The sequence below is a fragment of the Microtus oregoni genome, unplaced genomic scaffold (genome assembly GCF_018167655.1).
Source record: "Microtus oregoni isolate MIOR12 unplaced genomic scaffold, Mior012 000008F_ref0000371, whole genome shotgun sequence".
Lineage (NCBI taxonomy): Eukaryota > Metazoa > Chordata > Mammalia > Rodentia > Cricetidae > Microtus > Microtus oregoni.
This window is the reverse complement of record NW_024543067.1, coordinates 22,671,715-22,690,736: the sequence shown is the minus strand read 5'-3', so window position 1 is coordinate 22,690,736 and position 19,022 is coordinate 22,671,715. Positions and strand designations below refer to the sequence as shown.

At 41.2% G+C, this 19,022-nt stretch overlaps 1 protein-coding gene across 2 annotated transcripts in view; it reads right to left on the bottom strand.

Moving 5' to 3' along the window:
* The window catches only part of Kbtbd3 (kelch repeat and BTB domain containing 3), a 42,978-nt gene extending 23,965 nt beyond the window's left edge, over window positions 1–19,013 (bottom strand). Inside the window, exon 1 of one of the 2 annotated variants that reach the window (XM_041656678.1) lies at window positions 18,801–19,013. The gene's annotated coding sequence lies outside the window, so the exon portion shown is untranslated. Of the gene's footprint in view, window positions 1–18,683 lie in introns of both variants that reach the window. The other variant, XM_041656679.1, reaches the window with a different exon arrangement.
* Window positions 19,014–19,022: the final 9 nt, after the last annotated feature.

Here is a 19,022-nt window from a genome sequence, read left to right as displayed (position 1 = left end):
GAAGAGCAGAGAGGCAGAGAGAAAGAAGAGGAAACGGGGAGAAGCTGCCTCTTCGAGAGGGAGATGGAAAAGGAAGGAACTCAAGCTGGAAGTGAAGATCAGCTTGCTTGGCAGAAGGGGGATGGGAGTGGTCATGGCTTGTCTCTTAAAGGAACAGGACATATCATTACATTCCCATCTCTTTTTTTATAATAAAAAGGCGGGAGGTTAGGCACCACAGGTTAAAAAAATTAGGACAGCAGATTCTCAAGACTGCTTCCTGTTTATTTGTGGGCATCGTCTTTGAGGGGGACCTGAGAAAGTTGGGTGCTGGTCAGAACCTGGCATAGCTGGTTTCTTTGATCCTGTCTGAAATTTGTGGTAACAAAATGTCTAGTGTTTCTTACACCTGTTTAAGGTATTGGCAGAAAAGAGGATAAAGTTAAGTTTTGGAAAATAAAATTATTAGGACAAGAGAATTGAGAGGGGTGTACCTGACCTGTTTAAGGTGGATCTTTCAATTTGGCTCCCTGGAATCCACAAAAATTCTTTGGGTTTGTGAAAACAGAAGTTTTAGATATATACATTGTATAAACAGTAGCATATTTATGTCAAAATGACTGTGACAGATATTTTTCCACAATGAAAAGTATCTTTAAGACTATGAAAGGCAGCAGGAGAGAAATTTAACAGCATGCACTTGTCCTCATACCTTTATAACCTGCAGGTACACACCTTAATAACTTGTATTTGTTAATTTGCTGAAATTTGTTTGATGAGGTTGTCCTTTTAAACTGACAAAACCTCTCAGCTGTCAAACTGCATCAGAGATCTTTGAGAAGGATAAAATTTTACTTGAGTTATTGATTAAAAAACGACAGAGAACTTACTTGGTTGGCACCTAGAGCTACTCTTCAGGGTCCTCCATGGTCACAGAGGGTTGTATTTGCCTTCTGCTGTTTAGTGCAGGGCCTGCCAGGCTCCAGAAGATTCAGTGGGCTAAGAAATCTGTAGGAAGGCAAGCCTACCTTGACTTAAACATCTAGGCTGTCAATTCCAGTGACTCTGTCCACTGTCTGGAGATCTTCAGTTTAGATGAAAGGCAGTTTTTCCCAGTGGTCAGCGCTTGGCAGTTGAAGCAAATTGTGGATGGGTGTTATTTTGTGCCCATTTGTCTTCTGTCTTCTTTGAAAGAGATAAGAGTGTTGCTGCTAGGGGCCAACCTGACTCTTTTTGTTATAAAAAGTTTTTTAATAATTAAATATTTAAACACCACATTCCCTAGACTCTGAGCAGTTGAGGGCCGTTTATCAGGTATAGCTACAGTATAGAATCTGCCTGGAGAGCTGGGCCCAAGCTTGACTGTACTAGCTTTCAACTTAACAGGTAAGATTTATACTTATAAAACAAGAAGAAAAAACTGCTTGCAATAGAAGGTTAACGGCAGAACTGACAATAATAGAGAACATCTTAATATATTTTAAATGAGGGTTGGATTAAATAGAAAGTATTTTTGTAATAGACTTAAAAATACATACCAATTTAAAATATGAGACCTATTGTTTTTGTAGTCTGAAATGAGATGCAATGAACAGACAATTTTAACATTCAACAGTAAACATAGGTGCATTTAAATTACATGTATGAACACATACACACAGAGTGAACAGAAATTGGATGAAGTAGATGCTCTTGGTCGGCCCTACCAAAGGCATGCCACTGCACAAAACACACAGTCAGGTTCATCAACACCCAACCTGTAGAGAAAAGACATTTTCCCATAGGCTTTGTAGAGCCGTTGCTCTCTAGCCTCTGGCTTCCCATTCGCCTGGACTGGGGCTAGTCAGCTTCATTAACATCCCTCCTGTAGATAGATGTTCGTCTACAGGCCTTGCAGTGTTCATTTGTTATTTTCAAGGGTTTTCACATTTTCAGCTATGGAATATAAACCCTGAAACTATCAGCCACCCACCTGTAAATACTGCTGGAGTCAGGCTGGCTCTGCTTTTCCTCAAACTATCCTGGCCACCACTACCTCTGGTCCTGTGGAAACTGACAATATTAGTTGGGTCCTCCAGGCAGCTGTTTACAATTCTAACCTTTGTTCCCCACCATAGGTTTTGGTGCATCGGCATGGCAACAGGGTGAATCATACCTCTAGATCACTCTTGTTATTATGTTTAAAATTCCTGCAGCTCAAAAAATGTGGCTTCTCCATGCAACATGTGACCGCCGCCATTTTGACTAAGGTGAGGTGACCTTACTGCCATCTTAACTGAGGTCAGGTGACTTCACTGCTATTTTAACTGAGGGCCAGATCAGGTAACCAAGTCCTTCCAGCTTTACTGAGGTATTCCCTGCCTGATCCCCAGAGCTGACTCTGTTACATGTGTGTTTTGTGCAGTAGCACGCCCAATATTCTTCTTCGCCCAATTCCTGTTCACTGTATGTGTGCATACATGTAACTTAAATATACATATGTTTACTGTTAAATGTTATAATTGTCTGCTCATTGTATCTCATTTCAGACTATAAAAACAATAAGCCTCATGATTTAAATTGGTATATACTTTTAAGTCTCTTACAAAAATACAGTATAATATATATTAAGCTGTTCTCTACTATTGTCAGTTCTGCTGTTAACCTTCTATTGCAAGCAGTTTTTTCTTTCTGTGTTTTATAAGTGTAAATCTTACCTGTTAAGTTAGAGCCAGTACAGTCGAGCACAGACCCAGCTCTCTAGGCAGATTCTATAATTAGAACTCATCTATATCCGTTAAATAGCTCTCAACTGCTTAAAGATCTGGGGAATATGACATTTAAATATTTAACTATTAAAAGACTTTTCACAACAAAAAGAGAGGCTGGCTCCTAGCAGCAGCACTCTATTTCCTCCAAAGAAGACAGAAGACAAATGGGCACAAAATAACATCCATCCGCAATACGCTTCAACTGCAAAGCACTGACCACTGGGAAAAACTGCCTTTCATCTAAACTGAAGATCTCCAGACAGTGGACAGAGTCACTGGAATTGACAGCCTAGATGTTTAAGTCAGGGTAGGCTTGCCTTCCTACAGTTTTCTTAGCCCACTGAATCTTCTGGAGCCTGGCAGGCCCTGCACTAAACAGCAGAAGGCAAATACAACCCTCTGTGACCATGGAGGACCCTAAGGAGTAGCTCTAGGTGCTAACCAAGTAAGTTCTCTGTCATTTTTAAATAAATAACTCAAGTAAAATTTTATCCTTCTCAAAGATCTCTGATGTAGTCTGACAGCTAAAACTTGGGTTTTCACAAACCCAAAAAATCTTGTGAATTTCAGGGAGCCGAATTGAAGGATCTACCTTAAACAGGTCAGATATACCCCTCTCAATTCCCTGGTCCTAATTTTTTTTCCCCTAAATGTAACTTTGTCCTCTGTTCTGCCAATACCTTAAATGGGTGTAAGAGAGACCAGAGATTTCCATACCACAAACATCAGACAGGAGCAAAGAGGCCAGCTACGCCAGGATATGACCAGTCCCCAGCTTTCTTAGGTTCCCCTACCCCAGGATGATACCCACATATAAGCAGGAGGAAGTCTTGAGAATCCGCCGTCCCAATTCCTTTAACCTATTGTGCCTAACCTCCTGCCTTTTTATTATAAGAAAGAGGCGGGAATGTAATGGTTTGTCCTGTCCCTTTAAGAGACAAGCCCTGTCCACTTCCTTCCCTGCCCATCAAGGCAGTGAATCTTCCTTCTGCTTTCAACCTGAGCTCCTTCCTTTCTTTCTCTCTCCCAAAGCAGCTTCTCTTCTCCTCTCTCCCCTCGTTTCTCTTCCCCTCTCTCTCTGCTCTTCCCCTTCTCCCTTCCTCTCCCCTTTTCCCAACCCTTCCATAACCCACTAAATAAATACCCATTTTCTCTGCATAGTGTGTCTATCCGTTTCTGTCTCTCAGATACTGTGGCTCTTTGTAAAACTGGCTGAACCCCTGTGGTTTCCTACCTGCCACTGCCCTAAACTACCCACAGTCGCCTGCTGCCCCCCACCCAGGGAACGGAACCATTTTATTTTTACCATCATAATAACACCAGAGTTGGTAGTTAAAAAGCTATACATAGGTAATCTTAAAAGAAACATGTGGCTTGCTGTCATCTTAGCTGTTGTCCCCTCATTTGGGTGTCTGATAGTCATATTTTCTAGGGTTGGAAAGGATGATTTCGTCATGTCACTCATACCCAGCTTGATTAAAAGTGCCCACATGACATAAGCCAACCAAGAAAAAAAAACTTCATCTAGCTGTGCGGCCTAAACCAGATGATGCCACTATTTTCAATCACACTAACAAGCCTCAGCCCACAGTCCCTCACCTTCCTCTCCAGCCTCTCTAGCATCCCCATCTCCCTCCTCAGCAACAGGCTGCCCACCCAATCAGGACTGAGGATGTTACCAACCAGCAACCCTGAATGGAATTACAGTAAACAAATGGGGCATCCTTGCTAGAGATTAATTTGCAACTTGCATCCTGGCTGGTCTTCACAAGGCCTCCCTTAAAGTGGTAAATCATGAAAAAATCCAAGTGGTCATTTAGGACAAATATGAAATCCCATCTCAATTCCTACACTGACTTACAAAGGTCCTCATAATATACCAACCTGGATCTGAGACCTTAGATGAAAAACAACTCCTTATAATACACTTCTCCCCAGAATTTTCCTACTATTAGGGCCTAATTTATACATCTAAAGAAAGTACCCATGATTCCACATGTAGAAGTCTTAGCAATGGCTTTTGAGGTGTACCAGGGGAGAGATGAAAAAGCCTGAAAGCAAAAATACTGATTCTGGCTAAAGCCTTTCAAGGGGCCAATAACAACCACATAGGCTCCCTGATCTTCCAAACCCCTTGAACCTCAGGGTTCCTGTTTCAAAGGCAGTTAGGACGGTCACAAAACCCAAGCCTGTCTGAACCCATGCAAATCACTTGAACCATCTTTAAGGTGCATCAAGAAGGGTACATGGGGTATTTACTGGTCTCATGTCCCTTGAGGCATGGGGGCATCAAGCCCAGTTGGCCCTTCAGATGACCTTCTAGATCTGGCAATGGACAACTGAGAGAGGCCTGTGCTCCCTTGGTCTGACCACTGCCATCTCTGACTGGAAGCCTTGGCTAGATATAGTATCAGGGTGACTTAGCTCTCTTGTAGACACTGGGACTACCTACTTAGTGGAGTTTTAGGAACCCACCTCTCTTTCTTGTTCCTCTATTGCCAGAGCAGGGAAACAGTCTCATGAAACCACACCAAATATCACCAAGGATCCATACCCACTCTCTCTGCACAGTCTCGGGGGACTTAAGCCTCTTATTTTTGACCTCTAAGAATCTTCTGTAGCCCATTTCTTCCTCCTTTCATACATCCATATTCTTGGGACACGCGGTAGTGGCGGTGGGGAGATTATGACAATGGAACCTACCATTTGTTTCAGGATCTCTGACTAATCAACTCTGCAGTGGTTCTCCTTAGTACTACTCCATAGTAGTAGCCCCTTATACTCTCCTCTCTAACATTCCTTCAGATACCTCCCACTTTTCTATCCTAGCCCCAAAGACCTCTTTTCCATACCTCTTGTTCCCCAGCCAGAAATACCTTTGCCTTTACTTGGACTGACCCGGACACTCATCTTTCCATTCAACTTTCTGGACAGTCCTACCCTAGGGTTCTGGAATATTCCACATCTATTTGGCCAGGCCTAACTTATTAAGCCTCTGAATTATTCTCTCCCGGCTCTGTTCTGGAAGTCACAGATTCTCTATGCCCCCCTGCACAGAATTCTCTCTTGCCTTCCAGCTCCCACTTGGAGTTTACAGAAACTCCCTCCAGCAGAGTTTGTTTTGTGACCCTTCCTCTCTTCCCCCACAGACTTCGGTTTATTAAAATCTCACTCTGATACTACAAACTTCTTGGTCTTAAAAAATTTGGTGACCTAAATTGGCATGTTTAATTTTCAGTGGTGGCAACTTCTACCACTGCACTAACAAATGATCTGAAATTTTTTTATAGCTAAAATTGTTCTCTTCTTTCTCTTCCTAAGATATAGAAGGATAGCTCTTACATATAGATGTTTATTGTTCAACAGACCCCCCCCCACCTTTAATCAAGAGCTTGTCCTAATAGGGTCAGGAATCTATATCAGGCTACCAAAGGCTGATTCAGTTCCCTATAACTTCCTTGTTTATCTTTCCTTTGCCGGGACATACCCCCGTGCTTACTTTTTCTATTTCTGTGTGATAATTCCTGTCCTGAAAATAAAAATTAAAAAACCACATCAAACAGGGTTTATGATCAGATTTAAAAAACAATACTTGTTTAATAAAATATTAAAGCTGTACCTCCATGTATTCATACAGGAAAGTACTTCATACTCTAACCAAACTTTGTAATATGAGTCAACTAGGTGGTAGTAGTTTTAAAAAGACATGAAGGGGTCATGGAGAGAAACTGAGACTTGGCACCATGTGGCAGGACTGAAGTTCCTAAAGAGAGCCCAAGTGAAGCTACTAGTGAAAATGCATTCCATTTGCAATGAGGGTTGAAGACAGTGTTATGGATGTCTAAGAATACAAAAGCTTCAGTAAGTTCCGAGGGTCTAAGAAAGTGTATAAACATCTGAGGATACAAAAGTTTAAGTTCTGAAGGTATAAGAAAGTATTTTAAGGCATGTAAATGAAGGTTCTGAAGGCACAGAAAGTGATTTAAGGTAACAAAAACTGTTGCAGATTTCTCCCGAACACCCCACGCTACTGTTATATTAATGTTTCAAAGGTTTAGGAAACCTATATTTAATTGTTCAAGAAGACCACTCACATGGTGGGGTATTGAGATTATTCACAAGCATCTTGCCAAAGGGAAATACTTGTCCCTATTGAAACCTAAATTGATGTCTAAAACATCTGTCCCCTGAGCTTGCTCTCTCTATGACCAAACTAGAGATTATTGTGGATGTTGGCCAGAGACTTATGAAGGATGTTCTTATAGGTCCTGTAAGAGATATGATGCATAAAAGTATTCTACCTTTTATGCAAAAGAACCAATCTTTTATATTCTAATTAATGTTATTTATAATACCCCAGATGGGATCCAGGAGTCTTGGTAAACTTTACTGCAGCATTTATCACAGTCACCCATTAAGTAAAATCAAAATATAGAGGGTACACCTTCCATTCTCTCAACCCCTAAGTATAGACAGGTAGAAGAAGTAGTCCAAAGGTCCTCAGAGGTCCTTACATCCCTAATAACATCCCTCTTTGATGACACTAATCACACCTCCCTCTCATTTCAAACCTTAACCTCTACTTAGCAGCTATTGAATAATGATCTGCCTGACTGCTTTGGAGAATACTGGTTGTGTCCCTGCTGGGTCACACTTATGACCATTTTTTTGTGGCCTTAGTCATTATTAGACTTTCTCACAAATTCTTAACTGCTCTAAACCAAATATCACTACCACCCTTTATTCCCCATCTCTCTCCTTAGTATCACAGACTGCTTTAACTCTTTAGGAACATGGTTTGTGGGCACACTGGACTTGACAGACTGCAATAATTCCTTAATTCTTAATACTATCACCCAGCTCCTATGCCCAAACATTTACTGTGCCTCAATTCTCTGTGGCACCCACATTTATCACTGCCTGCCTGCTGGGTGGTCTGGGACTTGTGCCTTGAAGCTCCTGTTTCCAAACTAGAGGTGATACCTTGTAGTACAATTAATAAAAACCCAGGGACAGAAATTGGGGTTCAATATGAAGGTCACAAAAACAAAACAGCCATCCACTATCTCTTACCTCTACCTCAGTCCAAAATGGTGATGCTGCCTCCAGGAATCTCAGAATAAGACTGTCTGTGAGAGCTGTCTCCTCCCATCTTATATTCATCTCTAGGGCTGGGATTAAAGGTGTGCATCACTACCACCTGGTGCTATGTCAAACTAGTGTGGCTACTGGGATTAAAGGTGGAGTTCCTGTTCCTGCACTGAGGCTACCCACCCAGAGGGGTGAGTGTGCACCCGCCCAGCCGGAGGGGAGTGCACAGCACCTCCACCTCCTGCTGCAGGGGATTCTTGGCTCGGCAACCTTCCCCTCCCCCCAAGTTCACTCTTTTGTCTGTGGGGTCCTTCGAACTCCAAGAGTCCTGTCCCTGGTTTCACTAAGCCTGCGAGCAGCAAGCTAGGCCTTTCGTCTGAGAGGTCCCTGGCCATCAAGGGGCCCTAACCCTGTACCAGAAGATACATCAGAGGGGTCCCTGGCCAGCAAGGGGCCCTGATCCTGTACCAGAAGATCCATTGGAGTGCATCTGATGGAAGAGATGGGCAGGTGTCAATACAAGAATTCCTCCAACAATCTGAAAAACAACATGGTAACACCAGAACCCAGCAAACATACAACAGGGAGACTTGAACACCCTAATCCAGAAGAAGTGGAAAAAAATGACATTATGAAAGCAATAAAGTCCCTTAAACAGGATGTGAAAAACTCCCTTAAGGAAATGGATGAGAAGAATAACAAAAAGTATGAAGAATGGAGTAAATCCGTAAAAGATACCCTAGGAAACCAAGAAAAAACAATCAAACAGATAATGGAAACAGTTCAAGACTTAAAAACTGAAATGGAGGCAATGAAGAAAACAAAAACCGAGGGCCAGCTGGGTATGGAAAATCTAGGTAAACGAACAGAGATGACAGAGACAAGCATAACCAACAGAATACAAGAGCTAGAAGAAAGAATCTCAGTCTGAAGACACCATAGAGAAAATAAATGTACTGATCAAAAAAAAAACAGCAAATCCAAAAAATTCTCATCACAAAACATCCAGGAAATCTGGGACACAATAAAAAGACCAAACCTAAGAATAATAGGGGTAGAAGAAGAAGAATTACAGCTCAATGGCCCAGAACAAATATTCAACAAAATTATAGAAGAAACTTTCCCAACCTAAAGAAGGATAATCCTATGAAGGTTCAAGAAGCATACAGAACACCGAATAGACTGGATCAAAAAAAAAAAAAAAACCCTCACCATATAATAATCAAAACGCAAAACATACAGAATAAAGAAAGAATATTAAGAGCTGCAAAGGAAAAAGGTCAAGTAAAGGTAAACCGATCAGACTTACACCTGACTTCTCTATGGAAACCATGAATGCCAGGTCTTGGATAGATGTGCTGCACAAACTAAGAGACCAGGGATGCAAGCCCAGACTGCTATACCCGGCCAAGCTTTCATTCACCATCAATGGAGAAAACAAAATATTCCAGGATAAAAACAAATTTAAACAATATGTAGCCACAAATCCAGCCTTACAGAAAGTAATAGATGGAAAATCACAAACCAAGGAATCCAACAATGCCCACAATAACTCAGACATCTAGCGACCCTTTACCAGAACAACTCAAAGAAGGGAAACACACAAACTCTACTACCAAAAAAATAAATAAATAAAATAACCGGAGTTAACAACCAGTGGTCATTGCCGGGCGGTGGTGGCGCACGCCTTTAATTCCAGCATTCGGGAGGCAGAGGCAGGCAGATCTCTGTGAGTTCGAGGCCAGCCTGGTCTACAAAGGGAGTTCCAGGACAGGCTCCAAAGCTACAGAGAAACCCTGTCTCGAAAAACCAAAAAAAAAAAAAAAAAAAAAAAAAAAAACAACCACTGGTCATTAATATCACTTAAGATCAACGGACTCAATTCACCTATAAAAAGGCAAAAAGATTGGATACAAAATCAGGATCCAACATTCTGCTGTTTACAAGAAACACATCTCAACCACAAAGACAGACATCTACTCAGAGTAAAGGGCTGGGGAAAAGGTTTATCAAGCAAATGGACCTAAGAAACAAGGAGGTGTGGCCATACTAATTTCTAACAAAATTGACTTCAAACTAAAATAAATCAGAAGAGATGGAGATGGACAATTTATACTCATAACAGGAACAATCCATCAGGATGGAGTCTCAATCCTGAATATCTATGCCCCTAATGGAAAAGCACCCACTTATGTAAAAGAAACATTACTAGAACTCAAGGCAGACATCAAACCCCACACACTAATAGTAGGAGACTTCAACACTCCTCTCTCACCAATGGACAGGTCAATCAGACAGAAACCTAACAGAGAAATAAGAGACTTAAGAGAGGTAATGGATCAAATGGACTTAACAGACATCTACAGAACATTCCACCCAAATAGGAAAGAATATACCTTCTTCTCAGCATCTCATGGAACCTTCTCAAAAATTGACCACATACTTGGTAACAAAGCAAGCTTCCACAGATACAAAAAAAAAATAAATAAATAAATAAAATAAAATTAGTAGCCACCTGTCTCTTATTGGATCACCATGGAATAAAGTTAGAATTTAACAATAATTCTACCCCAAAAAAGCCTACAAATTCATGGAAGCTGAACATGGGACAGGGAAGAAATAAAGAAAGAAATTAAAGTCTTCCTTGAATTCAACAAAAATGAAGACACAACATACCCAAACCTATGGGACACTATGAAAGCAGTGCTAAGTGGAAATTTCATAGCTCTAAGTGCCCACATTAAAAAAAAAAATGGAAACCTATCAATAAAAAAAAATGGAGCAAGCTCACATTGGAGACTTGACAGCACAGCTGAAAGCTCTAGGAAAAAAAGAAGCAGACTCACCCAGGAGGAGTAGAAGACTGGAAATAATCAAACTGAGGGCTGAAATCAACAAAATAGAAACATGGAAAACAATCCAAAGAATCAATGAAACAAAGAGGTAGTTCTTTGAGAAAGTCAACAAGATTGACAAACCTTTATCCAAACTAATCAAAAGGGAGAGAGAGAACATGCAAATTAACAAGATCAGAAATGAAAAGGGGGGCATAACAACAGACACAGAGGAAACTCAGAGAATCAGTAGGTCTTACTACAAAAGCTTATATGCCACAAAGTTGGAAAATGTACAAGAAATGGACTTATTTTTAGATAAGTACCATTTACCAAAATTAAATCAAGACCAGGTGAACAATTTAAATAGACGTATAAGTCGTGAGGAAATAGAAGCTGTCATAAAAAACCTCCCAAAAAAAAAAAAAAAAAAAAAAAAAAAGCCCAGGATCTGATGGTTTTAATGTAGAATTATATCAGAACTTCCAAGAAGAGCTGATACCTATACTCCTTAATGTGTTTCAAATAATCAGAAGAGTCATTGCCAAACTCTTTTTATGAAGCTCCAGTCACCCTGATTCCAAAACCACACAAAGACCCAACCAAGAAAGAGAATTACAGACCAATCTCACTCATCAACATCAATGCAAAAATTCTCAAGAAAATTCTGGCAAACAGAATCCAAGAACACATTAAAAAAATTATCCATTACGAACAAGTAGGCTTCATCCCAGAGATGCAGGGCTGGTTCAACATACGAAAATCTATCAATGTAATCCATCATATAAATAAACTGAAAGAAAAAAAAACATATGATCATTTCATTAGATGCTGAAAAAGCATTTGACAAAATTCAACACCCCTTTATGATAAAGGTTTTGGAGAGGTTAGCGATACAAGGATCATACCTAAATATAATAAAAGTAATATATAGCAAGCCAACAGCTAACATCAAATTAAATGAAGAGAAACTCAAAGCTATTCTACTAAAATCAGGAACAAGACAAGAATGTCCTCTCTCACCATATCTCTTCAACATAGTTCTTGAAGTTCTAGCAATAGCAATAAGAATCGGAAAGAAGTCAAACTTTCATTATTTGCAGATGATATGATAGTGTACATTAGTGACCCCAAAAACTCTTCCAAAGAACTCCTACAGCTGATAAATAACTTCAGTGATGTGGCAGGTTACAAGATCAATTCAAAAAAATCAGTAGCCCTTCTAAACACAAAGGATAGAGAAGCAGAGAGGGAATTCAGAGAAACTTCACCTTTTATGATAGCCACAAATAGCATAAAGTATCTTGGGGTCATTCTAACCAAGGAAGTGAAAGATCTATTTGACAAGAACTTTAAGTCTTTGAAGAAAGAAATTGAAGAAGACACCCGAAAATGGAAGGATCTCCCATGCTCTTGGATTGGGAGGATCAACATAGTAAAAATGGCAATTCTGCCAAAGGCAATCTATAAATTCAAGGCAATACCCATTAAAATCCCAACGAAATTCTTCACAGACCTTGAGAGAACAATAATCAACTTTATATGGAAAAACAAAAAAACCCAGGATAGCCAAAACAATCTTATACAATAAAGGAACTTCTGGAGACATTATTGGTCTGTAAGGGTGATCAGTGCGGCTGTTTTACTTTTTGAATTTCAGGCAAGCTTTATTTATTAAAAATACAAATGAAATGTTATTACAGTATATGGTGAAGAACTTGCCAATTCCCATCACAGGGTTTATAGCTGCATGGGATGAAAATAAGCAGTTAACTTCCTACCCTTTTTTGCAGTTTTGAGTCCAACCACTAGTGTCACCAATGGAACAGCACGACTGACTACTTCCCCAGCTATTTACCATACATTTTCCTCTCAGTTCATCCAGGATCTCCAATGGGTAGCTCTGATCATCTTTACTCTCCAGGGCCAAATAGACTAACTCGCCACCATAAGTGCTACAAAGTCAGCAAGGATGAGATTTACCAACAGCACAAAGAGGTGGTCCCTTGTCTCTTCTTCAGGAGCAATGTTGTTTCTATGTCAACCAATCAGGTATAGGAAGAGACAAGCGCTGACAATTCCAGATAGATCTCCAGAATATAAGAAACAGTTCGATGACTCTGGCTGGTGGATCACTGAGAAGTATAATATGGTCTTGGATACTGCCCTTCTTAACCCCTTTCTCCTCCTTTTCTTAATTATACTAGTCGAACCCCACCCTACAAACTTCTTGTCTAGATTTCTTCAACAACAGATTCAAAAGATTTCTAACCAAACTTTTAATGCAGGATTACAGGTCCCTAGCTACAGAGCGACAGGTCAATGACTCCCAATTATTCCCTGATGGCTAAGATCAAGTTTGCCCAAAGGACTTCAATACCCCATCCAACAGGAAGTAGTACACTGATAACATCACCCCTCTTTCCCATAACCTGATTGTTTATCAATAATAAAAAATGGGGGGGGGGCATGTAAGCCACTTGAGGAACAGGAGTGGCCAGGCCGCTCACCTAGGACCTCCAACTGTCAGGTTCCACCCACAGAACACTCCAATTGTCCTAACAGTTGCACCGAGGCTCCACCCTACAGAGTAAAAAGCCCAAGTTCTAGACGTGAAATCCCACCAATGTCACCAATGCCCACCTTGGAAAGCTTCATCCTGAAAAGGTCCCATCGCCCCCAAATACCTTCCCCAAAGAAAGTCTATATAAGTCTTGCCTTCCTCTCAGTTCTCTGCTTTTTATTTTTGTCCTAGCAGAGGCAGCCACCCTCCTGGGTTTTTCCCTCCCAATAAATCTCTTGTGTGAGGTTTGTTATTTGCTATGACTTTGTGGTATTCCTTAACTCCTGACTGCCAGGATAACCTTCTACCTGAGCTGTAACGCTTATATTCCTCACCCCTATAACCTGATTGTTCTCACTATTCTGGGCTCTGTCTATTCTCTGTCTCTGGCTAGTATCCCCTTTTCACTAGCCATGTCCAGTCTACCCCTTCCCCTCTCTGCTTTTAACTTTGGAAGATGCCTCTATATATTTTCTCTCTTATGCACAATAAGAAACAAAAACACACAAACAAAACAAAACAAAACAGACCAAAAAATCACTTTCCCCTTGAGCACACTGCAGAGTGCTTATGTCAGCAGTTTCTTTACTGCACCCCTCTTCTGTATATCTGGTGTCAAACACTCATACATATCCCCCAGTTTTCTGCACCAGATCCACTTGAGGGGGTGCAGCTAAAAAATTACCAACTTCACCACTCTACAATATGGTTTAGGTTTTTACTGCAATTAAGATAGAGAGAACAGCCAGAGGCATCTGGAAGAACTCACTAAATATAGCAGGCTGAGCGTTAATTGGCAATACTGTACATCAACTTCCTATATACAAGGATCATTCTATGCTGCCTCTTAAAGCCAGATTCCAAATTCATACACTATGTGCTATTCCTTTATCATTAACTACTATGCGGAAGAACACATATGCTAAGTGGTTATGGAAGTAACTTTCAAACAGACTATACTGAAATTACAATAATCATTTTAAAAATTTAAAAGCTAAAGAATTAGGCTTAACAACAGTTTCTTGTTATAAAGTAGTAACATAAAAGCATGCACGTGCTACCTGAAATAAGTAAAATTAATTAAAGCTAGGCTGGGTTTAACCTTATCTGGGCTTTGTTTCACTAGAGCCTCCAGTCATTGGGATGTAAATATGGAGTTTATGATAGAAGTTAGTTAACAAAAGTACTGTATTAGTCAGGGTTCTTTAGAGTCACAGAACTTAGGGAATGAATCTCTCTCTCTCTAATATATGTAATGTGTACATATATGATATATTATCTATATAATATATACATTATATGTATATGTTATGTTTTATATGTATGATATATACATGATGCATAACATATTACATTTGCAATATATACATAAAATATATGTCATAACTGTCATTTATTGGATTGACTTACAGGCTGCAGTCCAGCTAATCCAACAATGGCTAGCTGTGAATGGGAAGTCCAAATGTTAGAATTCAGGCATTATGCTGGTCTGGCCTGTCATCTAACAGAATGTACCCAGGCTGTATTCTGGCCAGCCCAGGGTCCTGGCTTGTGCTCAGGTGCAAAGATTCCTGTAGGAGTCAAGCTCTGCCCACTTTCACTTCCAGATCATTCTTCTGAAGATGCAGATCTCTCTGCTTCTCACCTCCTCCCTCCTTGTCTCTCCCATTTTCTCTTCCCTTCCCTTTCCCTTTATCTCCACACTCAGGCTCTCTCTGCATGGTATATTCTATCACCTGTCATGGTCTTCACTCATCCCATTTTACAGTACCAAGAAAGCTCAGTCCCACAAGCTGGAGGTGTCAGTTGGTCTTCTGGATATGCTGGAATCCCCAAAGAACTATTCTCCGATGCCAGTGAAGGAATGGGCATGCAAGTAAGGTGAAGGCAAGTGGGCAAAAAGCAAAAGTTTCCTTCTTCTATGTCCTTATATAAGCATCCAGAAGCAGGTATGAAGTATATTAAAGGGCTGTCTTCCCACCTTAAGACTAAAATTAAAGGTGTGCATCTTTCTGACTCAATATCTAGATCAAAGGTGCATGCCTTCCTGCCTCAAACATCCCGACAAGAAGTTGATTCACTCACTTTAAACCAAGCAGAAAATGTCTCACAGGTGTGCCCTCCATTTCTGGGTTGTAGCTCAATCCAGATGTACCTAAGTTGACAACCAAGAACAACCATCACAAGTACTGAGTAGGAACTAGAGCTGTTTTGGAGAATATGGCAGACATACAACTATACTTCCTGCATTTATTTCTGTTGTGTTAATAGCGGCGGGCTACTTTCTCAGCACCCGGCTGCCCGCACGGCTAGCTTTATACCCAAAATAATTACATGGAAACTGTATTCTTTTAAACACTGCCTGGCCCATTAGTTCCAGCCTCTTATTGGCTAGCTCTTACATATTGATCTAACCCATTTCTAATATCCCTGTAACACCACGAGGTGTCTTACCAGGGAAGATCTTAACCTGCGTCTGTGTCCGGTAGGAGAATCATGGCGACTCCTTGACTCAGCTTCTTTCTCCTAGCATTCTGTTCTGTTTACTCCGCCTACCTAAGTTTATGTCCTATTAAAGGGTCAAAGCAGTCTCTTTATTTAACCAATGAAATTAACACAAGCCAGAAGACTCTCCCCCATCATATTTCCTTCCTTCTTTCCTTCCTTCCTTCCTTCCTTCCTTCCTTCTTTCCCTCCTTCCTTCTTTCCTTCCTTCCTTCCTTCCTTCTTTCCTTCCTTCCTTTTATCTTCCAGTTAGGATGTGCTGCCACTTGCTTTGCATGTCTTGTATCCTTTTTAACTCCTCTAGCTACTTATAAAAGCAAATACTATTATTATCCCTAACTTTATAGATGGGGAAATGAAGTTTTGCTAATTCAAGTACTAATCCAAGTCACATACAATGAGTAAGTGGAAAGCCGGAATGTAAACCCAGATAGTAAGACTCTGGAGCCCTTGCTGTCATCAACTACACACTACAGCCTTTTTGTGGATGTGCTTGTTGAGACCTAAATGACAAAAAGTTAAATCACTGGTGGGAGAAAATATATAAAGCCCTCAAGTGAAAAGCGAGTTTTAGAAAATTATAGGTGGCCAGTACAATTCCTAGGAGACAGAGATAGCAGAGAGCAGGTAAAATAGCTGTGATTCTAACATCAAGAACCACTGACTTAAAACATGGCAGTATTTTGGTGCTATTGTCATTCTTAGAAAATTTCTAGTTCATAAGTGACAGATAAGTTGAAGGAAGATTATTTGTTAGTATATTTACAGAGTAGTTATTATTGTGGAAGGCATTTTAAAAATGTATGACAACAAAGAGCTAGACATTTCCTACTAAGCTGTATCTTTAGCCCAGGGACATGATAAAAAGCAACAGTATCCACGACTCTAAAGTGATTGCTAGAATGGTAATCAGACCTCTAGCTCTACAGCACACACACAAATTTTCCTTCTCTGCTAGACACTGTGGTGAGTTTCTGCAGAGTTATGTAGCTGGTTTGATTCCGAAATATTAGTATTAGCCTTGATCTGTCTTTTGTGACTGCTACCTTCTGTTTGAAGTATGTAAATCTTATCTGAGAGTTTCTGAAGGGATTAAAGCCTATGCAAAATCTGGTTACAGGAGACCTCAGCAAACTGAGACTGTCCTGTGATTTTTGGGAATTTGCATTGTCATTGTCTCTTTGGGGGGCATAGATAAGAGGTGTTAGTATATAGAAATTAACTTACTTAAGGTGTGAATTGTATAACAAATAAAAAAAGCCCTTTGCAAAGCAGCAGGGGTAAGTTTGCCAGAGACCCACTTGCAGCTGGGAAGGCTAAAAATTCATTCCAGAGAGCCTCCGAGTCTTCTTTATTTCATTGACCTTGTAAACCCACACCCAATAAAAGACACTTTTCATAGCATGCATATTCCAGAACTCTCCTCTTTAAAATCACATCAAACAAAATAAGAATAGTCCATCCCTTGACTTCTTATTCTCCCCTAGGTACCACTGTATTTTTCTACTCCTTATCCAGAAAAATATGTTTGACAATACTCTAGTTCCATCATTTCCAGTCCTGATGAACCTAGTCATGTTCCTGTTTAGCCCTACTCAAGCTGCCCACACTATCATTAAAAACACAGGCTATGATACACTGCAATACGATGCTTAATTACATAAGACGCAAAGCAGAAATATAAGTGAATTATATTTACTATCATGGGCTTTAGTACTTGCTTACTTATCTATTCATCCTCACATTGCTTACTGTAGCTTTTTCTGTATGCTGCAGATACCGTGTCGCATTGTGAACTCTCTTCAATTCTTAAATAGCATCCCATTCATGCTTTTAACAGGCAAGATGCTGTATCAAGATAGTACAGTCTGTAAGTACACACTCCAAAAAACCCAAGTCGAGGGGGCATGTCGTATCACAAAAATGTTAATGGGAACAAGTAGGATCAGACTAAAGCCATCTTCAAGAGTACATAACTAATAGGCAGTGGCTGTGTAGATTAGAGTACTGCTGGCCTTTCCAGATCCTTCCTGGCAGTCTTAAGTGGGATGTTAGGAATATTTCTTAAGATGGGCCTCTCTGCCAATGCAAATAATTCCAATCAGACCAAACTAGACTGCGGGCTTTCCTGACCCTCCCTGGGGGTCACCATTTGGCAGGCTTTCTTGGAGTGGAGTATGAACTAAGGCAACTCCCAGGGGAGGGGGCTTGAAATGGAGTTTCCTGCCCAGTATTCCAAAGACGGAATCCAGGGCCTGGGATGAGGCTCCCATTATAATATTACAAATGTTTGGTCAAAAACATCACCCCAGTTCCCTAACACCCCTTTATACAAAGAGTCTGGAATATTATAGCCCACCTCTACAGGGAAGGTCAAGTCCACTCCCACAGGCTACTTAAACTGCACCCCAGAGAATTAAGATGTGGTCTCCTCGTTTCACGTGGTCACCTGTTTCCTCTATTCCCCTCTCCATGCTTTCCCGGAGCCACCCAAAAACAATGCACTAAACATGGGCATTCGGTCTAATTTGGTATGGTTGGAATTATTTGCGTCGGCGGAGAGGCTCGTCTTAAGCAATAGTCCTAACAGGGGATAAGCTGAATCATCATGGCACCTATCTACCATCAAATGCAGCGTCCATATTCATCTCCAGAGACCAACTTTTCCTTGGACTCGGACTCCGGGAAGTCTCTGCTCAAGTGTACGTTCACAGAAGAGCCGCCAACATCTATTTACAAGAGTAACCAAGGAAACAGGAAAGCACCCCTGTGACTTTGTGTCAAGTCTAAGAACAGCATGCGGACTTAAGGTGCAAGGAGCCGTGACTTAAACTCTTGCGGAACTCGTGTGAAAGTAAAAAGGCCTGCACCCAGGCGGCTCTCGGAGGGCTTGGGGTAATAGGGAGGTACGGGGAGGGTCGTTTCGCCATGCACAACTCCCGGGGGCAGGAGATTCCTTACTGTACATCCTCCCTTTTCGGAGCGCCCACGGGCTGCACCGAGGCCGGGGGTCGCTGGCCCCTTGCCCCTCCAGAAGACTCCACTGCCCTCTTTCTCAGACCCCCGCAGCTCACCCACCTGCAACCGCAGAGCCTGAAGTCTCCACCCAGGTCCAGCCTGAGAGCTCCGGCTGTGGTTGGCTCGTGCGGCTGTCCCGTTAGCTCGTCCTCCACTGTAAGTGGCCTAACGGTACTGGGAGGCCCTGGTCCCGCCCTCTCCGAGGCTCCGGAGCCGCGTTCACCAGACGTCACGCTGTGCGGCGGACCTCGGAGCCGCCTCTCCCCCACACCGCCGCCTTCA